At 39.4% G+C, this 11,413-nt stretch overlaps 1 protein-coding gene across 1 annotated transcript in view; it reads right to left on the reverse strand.

Moving 5' to 3' along the window:
• The window catches only part of tnca (tenascin Ca), an 84,255-nt gene extending 73,167 nt beyond the window's left edge, over window positions 1-11,088 (reverse strand). The window contains exon 1 of the mRNA XM_033646807.2: window positions 10,966-11,088. The gene's annotated coding sequence lies outside the window, so the exon portion shown is untranslated. The remainder of the gene's footprint in view (window positions 1-10,965) is intronic.
• Between the last annotated feature and the right edge of the window lie 325 nt (window positions 11,089-11,413).

Below are 11,413 nucleotides of genomic sequence, written 5' to 3' on the forward strand. Positions count from 1 at the left end.
TCTACTGTGTTGGCAGCTTCAGACATGTTATTTTGTTCCTTCAAAAGTTATGGCATACATGCAGTGTGAGTTGGTCAGCTGGTCTCCTTGGATCAATGCATTAGCTTCTTGGGCCCTGACACACCAAGCCTACGGTCAGCCATCGGTCCGCTTCTGGCCATCTGTGAGTGCTGTCACCCTAGATTTTGCAGTGTGTCCCGCGGTGTTGGCAGTAGTCCGCCCTTGTCAGAGGTTTTTTTTTTTTTTTTTCAGTTGATTCAGCTTGTTGAATTGGAAACAGCAGAGCCTGTGTGTGAATAACATCACTCTGATTGGCAGTTCAACTCAGTGCATGAGAAGAAAAATGGAAGTGAGAAAAGCAATAAACAGCTAAAGCAAAGAGGGCTTGAGACCAAATCAAACTTCTTGTATGACATTTTTTCTTTTTTTTTGCCATTGAGCTCTTTAGGAGAAAAGGTTTGTAATTGTTTGTGTTCTTGTTTGCTAGCGCACAATAACTTTGCTTTGTTCTTTTTAGCAATGGGTTGTGTTGTTACTGTTCTAACTGGCTAACTGGCATCTTAAAATGGTCCTTCTGGTTTCCCTTTTTTAATGCTGATTCAGAATACTGCCTTCTGCTGCTATGGAGTTATTTCCTCTCACACAGGCACAGAATGGACATACGGTTTTGCCATTGGCTGAAGTCTGCAGTGTGTCCAGGTGCAACTTTCTGGCTGAAACACAGGGAAAACAGCAGTCAGTCTTTGTCGCCACTAGTTCTTTGATGCCAGTTAGGGTTAGTCAGTTTAGGTGTCTGGGCCCTAAAGGCAGAGGAGGCTGCAGCCTGAATGAGTCAAAGTCACGACAGGAGGAAACTTCAGCACCCTAGATGCGTCAATGCCATGAACATTTTTTGCTCATGATTCTCTTTGTATAAAAAGTGGTAGGAAACAACAACAGACCAAGGTACAACTAAATATTTACAACATGAGGTCATGTCATTAACAAGACAAATTTAGCAGAGAAAGAGAAAGAAAACTGGGTGCCAATCAGCAGAGGGTATTTCCCCCACAACAACATGCAACTCTCCAGAAAGCCTCTCCAACTCCACATATTTTCACCAAAAGATTAACACTTCAATAATGCTCAGTCACCATCATTTGTAGGAAAACTGGAGCAATAAAACATATTCAGCTTTGGATTTATAAACAATATTTTTTACCTCTTTGAGTAATTCTAAATTTGGAAACTAGACAAAAGACTTCAGTGTTATTGTTTCAAACAGTTGATTGACATTTTACTGTTTACAGGAGAGATCCTTGTCTTAAAGAGATTTTTCATGTACTTAATACCAAATACGAAAGAGACAACTCTAATAATTTCAATTAGAATGTTACCAACTATCAGAGTGAGACATGTGAGCTAAGATAAAGATGGATTTTTGTTGATGGGATGGCTCAAACAGTGAGGTCAGCGAGTTATCAAGACACAGCTGCTTTGTGATCTAAACACAATAGCCGGGAAGAGGAGAGGTGATGTCATGCTTATCAAGCTACTGGAAACATTAGATCAGGTCAAACTACTGGATAAACATGTCTACTTTAAGTTAAACATCGCTGTGCCAAGTGTCCATTAATCAGATTGATTACTGGAGAGCAAATGGAATGTAATCAAAACTTTATAAACAGCTATTATCACTTGGCTCTCACTCAGAACGATAATAAAGCAAAGAGCTTAAAGAATAGATTCACATTTTTATTTTACATTAAAAGAGTTATTGGTGGCTCCTGTCTATTGGCAGTGAAGAGATCCTTTCTGCTGCTGTGAGATGAATGCCACAGCCCTAAAAATCCAATCCAAGTTTAACCAGTGCTAATAAAGTATGTATTTTTAGCCATGCCAGCAGGCTGGAAAAAGAAATGGCAGTGTCAGCTGGTCCAAAGTGAAATATTTTAACAACCACTGGAGAAATTGCCATGAAAATTTGTATGGTCCCAAGATGACAAAGCTTACTAATTTTGGCAATCCCCTGAGTTTTCCTCTGGTACCCACATTAGCTCTACATTTATTTTTAGTAAAATTTCAACAACTGTTAGATGGATTGCCACAAAATTTGGTGCACTCATTATTGTTCCCCTTCAGGAAGAAATGTAATAACTTTGGTAGACCTTTGACTTTTCATCTAGTGCCACAAGCAGCATGTCAACATTACATTTTCTTATACTTTGTTCTGGGACCAAGTATCTGCAAAACTAATCCCATTTACTAAGACAGATCATTAACATGCTATGAGTCAGCATGTTAATATTAACATTGTGAGCATCATAGCATGCTGATGTTAGCATTTAGCACAAAGCATTGCTATGCCTAAGTACAGTGTTGCCGAGCTTTATGGTGCCTTCTCTGTGGCTCATCCGGAAACAAGACACACTTTACAGGGATACAGAAAGAGGGAAATGGACGTTATTTTGGAAGGCACCCATGTGATTCGGTTTGGTCATTACAAATTTTTATTATTATTATTTCTTTTGCAGGGCGTTTTTTGTTTTTGCCTTCACTGATAATACAGCGTATGACTGACAGGAAAGGTGGATGAGCGGCTGGAGGTGACACACAACAAAGGGCCATGAGTTGGAGTCGAACCCGGCCCGCCGCAAAGGACTCAGCTTACAATATGTGGGGTACACAATCTACCAGGTGAGCTAGAGGCTGCCCAATGATGTGTTTAAACTTGCTAACTTATAGTACTGTCTGGGGTGAGCTTTGCACGCCAGAAAATTCCATATAACCATTTTTGCGTCAAATGTGAAGGCTCCAAAAGTTGTTCCAGCTCTTCGACTCTTGGTCTTACACCTCTGAATTTTATTATCTAGGCATTCACTGTGCACACTGTGCTTTTTAGTTCAACCCGGAGAGAAGACTAGCCTAGCAAGTTCACCTGTACAGACATCTCTATGACTCTTCATTGAGAGACAACAGGGACAGTTAAATTGCCTTAAATTATTAGAGAGAAACATCCCACCACACTGGGGAAAGAAGAGGCTTTTTGCCACAGGGTGTGTTACAGACCACTGTAAAAAGTAAAAAATAAAAAAAAACACCCTCAAGGAAACAGTGGTGACCTGGGGTAAGTTAAGCAGCAGTTAGAATTACTGATGCAGTACTTTTCCGGTAACGACCCTGTGGTAACACTTGTTGACCTCTTGATTACCCACAGAATATTTTGTTTGTACGCTGCCTTGCATTTCCGAGAATATTACAACGAACACTAGGTTGAGCTCAGACACCTCTGTGCATGCCTCACAGCTCACATGCTATCTATGGAGGGCCAATCCACGGTGTCTCATGCTGATACAAACCAAGGAAGCGAAAGCAAGAGAGTGACCATCGCCTGCTCATGCAATATTCTTCTGAATGTGGGCAGTGCCAGATGTGAAGCACACAGAAAGCTAGCTTGGTAGCTAATATTAGCCAGCTTGCTAATAAATACCACAAAATATGATGATGAAATATGATGTTATCAAACTCACTGCCTACCAGGCAGCATCTCTCATGTGGGGCAGGTTGTATTTTAATGGCCAGTATCATATAATGTCAGCTGGTTAGACAAGACAGCAACCTATGCCTTCTTCACACTTCTTTGCCAATTGGTTGAGGCTGCAACTTTGCTAGTCAAAGTTCACCAAAGTTGAACTCCAGATGATGCAAGGATGCAAATTTGCTTTGCGACTGGAAATAAATGTTTTATTTCCTCCCTCACTTGCACTGAATGGAAGCAAACGGGAGTGGATTATTCACCAATGTCAGTTTCATGCATGTGTGAGCATACGTTAAGGCCCCTTGTGTGCTTTAGCTGAACTTTAGACAGCATTTTTACATGACATGATGTCAGGGAAGGCCTCACAAGAGCGTAGACATGAGGGAAATATTACAGCAACCAATAAGTCTTTCAGTGTACATGAGGGCAGATGATTTTGTAATAAAATAGACTTCAAAAGATGTGAATCTATTCTTTAAAGTTTCAAATACCTTTAAGTTCCAATTCATACATTTCTCAGGGCCAAATCAAGCCTCGTTGCAAGGAGGGAAACGCAACAGTGAACATGCCATAGACTGTGGCAGGCACCAAACCACCGAGTCTTCCTGCTGTACACGAGTGAAGTTCTTCCAGAGATGAAGTCAGACGTTTAGTAGTTTAAAGTCCTTGTGGAAGAGATCTGTACCTCAGATCAAGAAACTGTAATCCTCTTCAAAACTGTCAGAATCATGAGATGTGGCGTTTACCACAACCCAGGGGCCCAATATGTGTGGTGAAGTTAATTTCTGTTTGACAAACCTCTCGTCAAACTCTTTCTCTGGCTTACTTCACTCATGCTTCATGCTAATCAACCCACAACAAACTGAAGCCAACAAACATTTTTGATCAATCTAACCCACTAAAAAGAGTCTGCTATTCAGCAATGGCCATTTCAAGTCTTTTGTTTCCATTGTTCCACTGTTTTACTCACTGAGTGTTGCCAGGAAAATGCTTTACTTGTCACAATTCACAGTTCAGAGAAGGACCCAAATGCAGAGCATGAGGCAGGCAGGATGACAGAACAAAAAGCAAGCTTTACTGGCAGGCTGATTCCAGAAAAACAGAAACAGACAGACAACAAAAACTGAAGGAAAAGGTTAAACAAAATCCACGTACAAGGAAAAAAATACTAAAACTAAACTGGAACAAATCAGGCTGACGTGAATCAACCCTGTAATTCCAGTAGCAGAGACAAAACAACTCAAATCCTGGGGAAATGCAGATGAGAATGAGCTGGTATAGATAAAGATGCCATGTTGGTCATATAGGCACAATACAGGACACAACAAAGTTAAATGTTAACACTGTCGGGAATAAGTAATAATAAATTATTTTTATCCTTATTATCTGTATCTTTATCTTAATTCTCATTACGCTTTTCTGTATTGTAAATCAGTGTGCAGCACTTTGATAAACTTTTATGTTTTTAAAATGTGCCATATAAATAAAGTGGATTGGATTGGATTTGATAAGTGTATTGTATTGACACTGCTACAGAAGCGTTCTGTGTGGTGTGTGTGACGAGCAAGGAGATAGCGACAGTGTGTCTGCACTCCGGAGGGGCAGGTGAGCTGGACTTTAGATCAGCAGTAAACTATGAATGGTCAAGTGAATGATAAGCATGAGCTACAGTTTGTCAGAGCCACCAGGCCAAGCTATTTTAGCAACACATAGAGAAAGATTTTTTTTTTCACTCAGTATAAATGTGTTATTTTCACTTATGGTATTTGAATATTTCTGCATACGGGGTCTCTAAACCATCTTGGAATTACATAAATTGGGTATGACTGGAAAGATGAGACTCTGGTGGATTCAGTGAGGCCATTTTTATCCATGTGTAATGATGTTAGTCCCCTATAGTAGCTAGTTCATTGTAGTGAGACAATTTCTTTGAAACTGACATCACTGACCTATAAAATGACCTATTGTGGCCTCTAGGATAATCACAGCCTCATGAAACTTTACAACCACGAACTACAGACCTTGGGCATTCAGAGGATGAATCGCTTTCATAGGTATATGGACAATAAAGTCGTTTCTCAGCATCCAATTGCCAAAAAAAAAGCTATTCTTACAGAAACTTACAAATGTCAAAAGTGTTTAAATCACAGCATGGATTTTTCAAGGTCTTGATGTCTTAATGTGATATTTTGGAAGGATCTTTGACCATCTGTATGGATTCTTAAGTGGTAAACCATGCTTAAATGTAGCACCCAAACTGTGTAACAAATGGTATCAGCCCAAATAATGCTGCAACAACGTATGAGGCATAAATTAGCATGGCACTGGCCATCATGTACTTCCATCATAATGTTCTAAGCCCTTTCAAAATTTTAGTTGGTGTCTGACCAAAACATGTTAAAGACAGTTTTATGACTAGAAAATCTTAACACACAGTGCTGAGCCGCATCCAAATTGAATCTCCAGGTTCCTAGCTTTCAGATGATATATATTACATCTATAAGGCATATATTGGGGCGGCAGTAGCTCAGTCCATAGGGACTTGGGTTGGGAACTGGAGGGTCGCCTGTTCGAGTCCCCGTCCGGACCAAATATGGAGTGTGGACTGGTAGCTGGAGAGGTGCCAGTTCACCTCCTGGGCACTGCCAAGGTGCCCTTGAGCAAGGCACTGAACTCCCCAACCGCCCGGGGCGCCCGACCAAGGCAGCCCCACCACCCCGACATCCCTCCACCCTGTGCATGTATAGGTCCTGTTTGTGCATGTGTGTCTTTTGGACCTGTGTGTTAATGACCAAAGAGTGAAAAAATTGAATTTCCCCTCAGGGGGATTAATAAAAGTATATAAAATTTAAAAAAAAAAAAAAAAAGTATACTTTGGGGGATAAATAACCACCGTATTATTAATGTATTAAGTGTTTTATGACACTATTTGAATTAACGGTTTTCTGTGGTGACACTGACATCAGGTCAGTGTGTCCTATTTCTTCTAGAAGAGACATTTCTGATGACAAAGTGGACTCATAAAAATGTCTCCCTCATTAAAAGCCTCAACCTCACCCACCCAAACCAACCAAAACAATCTGCTGCTGCCATGACAACTAACTGTACTGCTGCCTTTAGATGTGGGTGGCTGTGGGAAGTGGAACATTTCCATGTTACTCATAGATGATCTTCACTCAGTCATCCTGTTACAACCTGAACTTAAGGGAGACTCAGTGGTAAACATAATGCCTCTAATAGACATTCAGTGATGAGTTGCTGAGGTTGTAGCTGCTGCAATGGATGATTAAAGAGGTGATAGTGACTCATCTGGCATTTTTGCACAATAAGTAGAACTAACTGAATAAAACCATGTCAAGTCATTTGAAATTTAATATAGCCTACAGTAGTGTTTAGAATGTTGGCCAGACAAAACAAGATGTCATCTTGAGCTCTAACAAAAAGTGACTGGCATTTTTCCCGGTCTCCCGTATCCGATAAATACTCATGTTGGGATGCTAATACGCTCACAATAACAATGCTAACATACTGATGTTTAGCAGGTATAATGTTTTAAATGTTTACCATATTAGTTTAGCATGCTAGCATGCTAACATAAACATAAAGCACAGCTTAGGCTGACAGGAATGTCATTAATTTTGCAGGTATTTGGTCAACATATTTGACTAGTTATTTTTGAACCTCATAGTGGTGCTAGAGGAAGTGTCAGGGCATCACCAAAGTAGGTAAGATTTACATGAATGCCTGTGCAAGATTTCACGGCAATCCATCAAGTAGTTGTTTAGATATTTTAGTCTATTTTAGTGGCTGACCAGGCTTAAAAAAAATTACCAAAATTCTTCACATGAAAATTATCTTTGATTGGAGACCTGAAAGCAACTTTAACAATTTCACATCACTTTTTTCTACGTTGTTGTGCTGTAGCCTACAGACAAAGTTACTACCATTAAAAGTCCAATTATGAATGACATGGATGAAAGATTTGTGGCTGTGTTTTACATATTAAAAATACATTCATCCTCATAATAAAATTGTATCTATACTTCACAAACAGTGCATGTTAGCAGGAGACCGTGCAATGTGCCGGGGCTCCATCAAAAATAGATGAGGCGTGTATTTTCATTAGCTTCTGGGACTATTGAGCCGCTGACTTGTGGAGATCTGCACTTTACTGAGTGCACTTTTCTTGTCAAGAGCTGGAGCAGTTAGTTGATTAATTAATCAGTTGACTGTCATGTTTTCAAACTCTCAAATATAAGGGTTTCCTGCTTTTATTGTACATGGGAACATGGGTTTTGAAGTGTTAGTCAGACTGACCATCTACTCTGAGGAACTGAGGGTGACATTTTATACAGTTTTCTGTCATTTATAGACCACACACTGACAAAATAATCAGCAGCTTAATCAAAAATGAAAATAATGCAGCCCTAGTTATCATCTTTCTTATAAAAGCCCACTATTGACAATTTCTTGGTATGCTGGTAGAATACTATTTCTACCAGTTCTCATTCTCATTCTGTAAAAGTGTCACAGTCACAAACTGGTTTCTGGTACCCTGCGAATACTGAGATTTGACCCCTACAGTTTGCACTCTAACATACTTTTGGGGTGACATATAGCATCTTTTTCTGTTTGCGTCAAGCCACCGTTCATCTCCAGGAGAACGACTGCTGACTCTAAAACCATGGTGAGGAAACACAAACATCTCAAACAGAGAGAGGGATTGGGGGAAAGCTCAGCGAGGCAGGGAGCCTGAACAGAGGATGTCGTTGGTCTAAACCAGATGTTCCGAACACATCAGCCAGCTGCTGTTTTCAACAACTCCTAAACAATAGACAAAGTTACAGTACAGCTGTGGGCTATACTTTCCCCTGTTCTTGTATAATGCTATTAACTAGAAAACATCAAGTGTTGTAAAACTTTGTTTTCTATAATTCTGCTCTCTAAAAGTATAGGATATTTTAAGTCATTAGACATTGGATAATGACAGATGTACTGGTGTTTGTCTTGACAATAAAACTAAGTACTTCGTATGAAATAATACATTTTGCAACTTAAGATCTAAGATAAAAACCTCTTTGAAGGGGGCCCTCTAAACACTCTAATTTGTATTTCTAGCCATCCAAGGCAAACTGTGGTGTGCAAATACTTCACTTGAATACAGTAGACAGCTCAAAAAAGCAGTGTTGTCACACCTGTTTTGATTATTAGCACTATTAAATATTGTTAGTAGTGATTATCAGCGTTATATAGTCCCTCAAGGGTGTTGGCATGTTGCGAATTAACGCCCGCTGCAAAATCTGTGCGAACTTTGTCCAATCACTGCAACTTTAATGCAAATTTGACTATTTAAAATGGGTAGAATGTCATGTCAGTGTAGAGCTGCACACACTGTATAGCTTGTTTGCAATCACATGACTCTTATGACGCACAAAATTCTGATGGAGGGCAGGAAGTGATAAATCCATATAATGTGTGGATTGGAAATACGGGAGCATGACTACGTAACAACTGCTTAAAAGGTTGCATGAACCTGCAGGCAGCAGGTATAATCAGAAAATTGAAACTCATATTGGATTTGGTATACAAAATGAAGAAAAGTGATTTTCCCACAGCTTGACTGATTTGCCCAATGTGGACACGATTGTCGTTACAAATTACCTTGACCTACAGACTTCCTGATGTTACTAACGTTATACAATAAGCAGATGAAAACGTACAAGACTCTACTGAACTCTAAGTACTTTGTGTGCGGTTTGGTCCACAACTGAAATGACTACAGTCTTGTTGTCGGGTGAGCAAATGTGCTTGAGTAGCTTTAATATTTACTCTGTATATGGATGCCCTGCATCAGGGTGGTGGTAGTCTTCGCTTTCAGTTGCCTGCCCTACCACTCTCTCCATTTTTCTTTATCATGAAACTTCTGCTACAGTACCGTAGATCTGTGCCTGGGACACAGTCACACAGACACAGTGGTGGGGCTAACTATTAGCATCACATAACTAATGTTAGCAAACTGTTAGGGACAGGTTGAACATCAAAGTTAAACTATTTTGGTGACAGTGTAAGATTAATGGCCCAGCATCAGATGTTAACCACTTCTGCGGGGTTCTGGCCAAGTGGAAAAATATGATTATGAGTACGGACGAGATCACGTTGTGCTTTGCTAGCTCATGCTAACGGGTCAGAGAGAGAAGGTGTAGAGCAGCTTACAAAGACGGTCCTTTAACAACAGCTGCTTGTCGGCAATCTGTTTCTGCTGGCCGCTATCATAATAGAATGCCGTTATCTGCTTATTAACGGTCATGTGTCTTGTAATGGAAGAAGGCAGTCAATGTTACGTTAGCATAAACATGTTAACATGAAGAAATGATATTATTAGCAAAGATAAATCAACCTATTCATAAAATGTAAATACATTTAATTTACAGTACACAACATTAATGACAGGCTAACTGTTACCCATAATCCTTATGCAACCATGTGAGCCAGCTAACGCTAAATCACTGCGCAGCACATATCTATAACGCAAAGGGGAACAAGTAAGCAACAGTTACTATTGCAACATATACCAATTAGCTGTATTATTATTCCAAGTGTACAGACATTCTTGTGAGTCACAATAGGTCATTTTGGAACTTTACCAGCAAAAGACCATAAACCTCAGACACCACCAGTGAATGTGCAGAGGGTGATGTTAACACATCTAGCCATTCTACAATTGCTGCTGACTTAACAGTTACAGGCGGGCAAAAACAAGAGAACCAAAATTATTCGGATAATTATCTCAACTGCAACTTATTTTTTTTACAATATATGTAGTAGGGGATCCTTGCTTTGTCTCTTTGAGCTATAGGGGTCCCTGGCCTGAAAAAACACTGAGACCTCTGATAAACAGTATATATCAATGCATTGTAATTAGTGATGAATTAACATGTAACTATGGTGCAGCTTATTTAATCTACTTTATACAGGCTACTTTGGATAGCTTAACCCATAACAATACATCATCATTTATTAGTTGATTTCTATTTTGTATTAATAATCTTATTTTATCAAGTAACTAATGATGTCAAATTAATTTAGTGTAGTAAAAAGTACAATATTAGCTACCAAACTGTGGTGGAGTACAGGTACAAAGTTGCATAAAATGGAAATGCTCTTTACTATAGCACTTGGGTAAATGTACTTAATTTCATTCAACAACTGAGGATAACCATACACTTACTCATCTTTAAATATTCTTTGTACAATTTTTTGACACAGCACTGAACAAATGTATCCTTTATTTTAATCTTTTTCTTTTCCTTTTCAGATTTATTCAACAATGGCATTAATACATCATCAGCTGAGTAAGACCAAAGAATTATGATAAACAATAAATTTTGTCCATTTACCCAAAATATTGCAGAAAAAAACAAGTCAGCCAGTCATTTCTTAGCACTTACAGTAGAAGACGTTTTGTCCGCTTCAGCTCAGATTCAACTGGGGCAGATGAAACTGTGTCCTCCAGAAGACAAAGCCAAAAACATATGCAGAATTAAATCCAAGAGCATCACACATGATCCAGTAACACAACATTTTATCCATCAATGGAGTTCTCATTCTGTTGTTAAAAGCAAAACTAAAAGCCAAAACAATGACTTAATCTTGAGCAGAAGAAATTAGTACCGTTTGTTGGTGTAGCCAACAGTAGCTGATATGTGCTTGGGTCATCTGCCTCCCTGCAGGAAGTCTGTAAAATAAAGGAGCCAAAATCAATACCGGTAATAAGCCATCAACTGAACAAAAGAGGTCAGTGCTTCCAGACAGAGAGGGATTAGAGCTGGCACGCTTGTCTGGGTACAGCAGTCTGAACGCTGCTGTCCTGCACTTGGATGGAAGTTTTAATACCAA

This window comes from Epinephelus lanceolatus, chromosome 19 (genome assembly GCF_041903045.1).
Source record: "Epinephelus lanceolatus isolate andai-2023 chromosome 19, ASM4190304v1, whole genome shotgun sequence".
In the NCBI taxonomy this organism is placed as follows: domain Eukaryota; kingdom Metazoa; phylum Chordata; class Actinopteri; order Perciformes; family Serranidae; genus Epinephelus; species Epinephelus lanceolatus.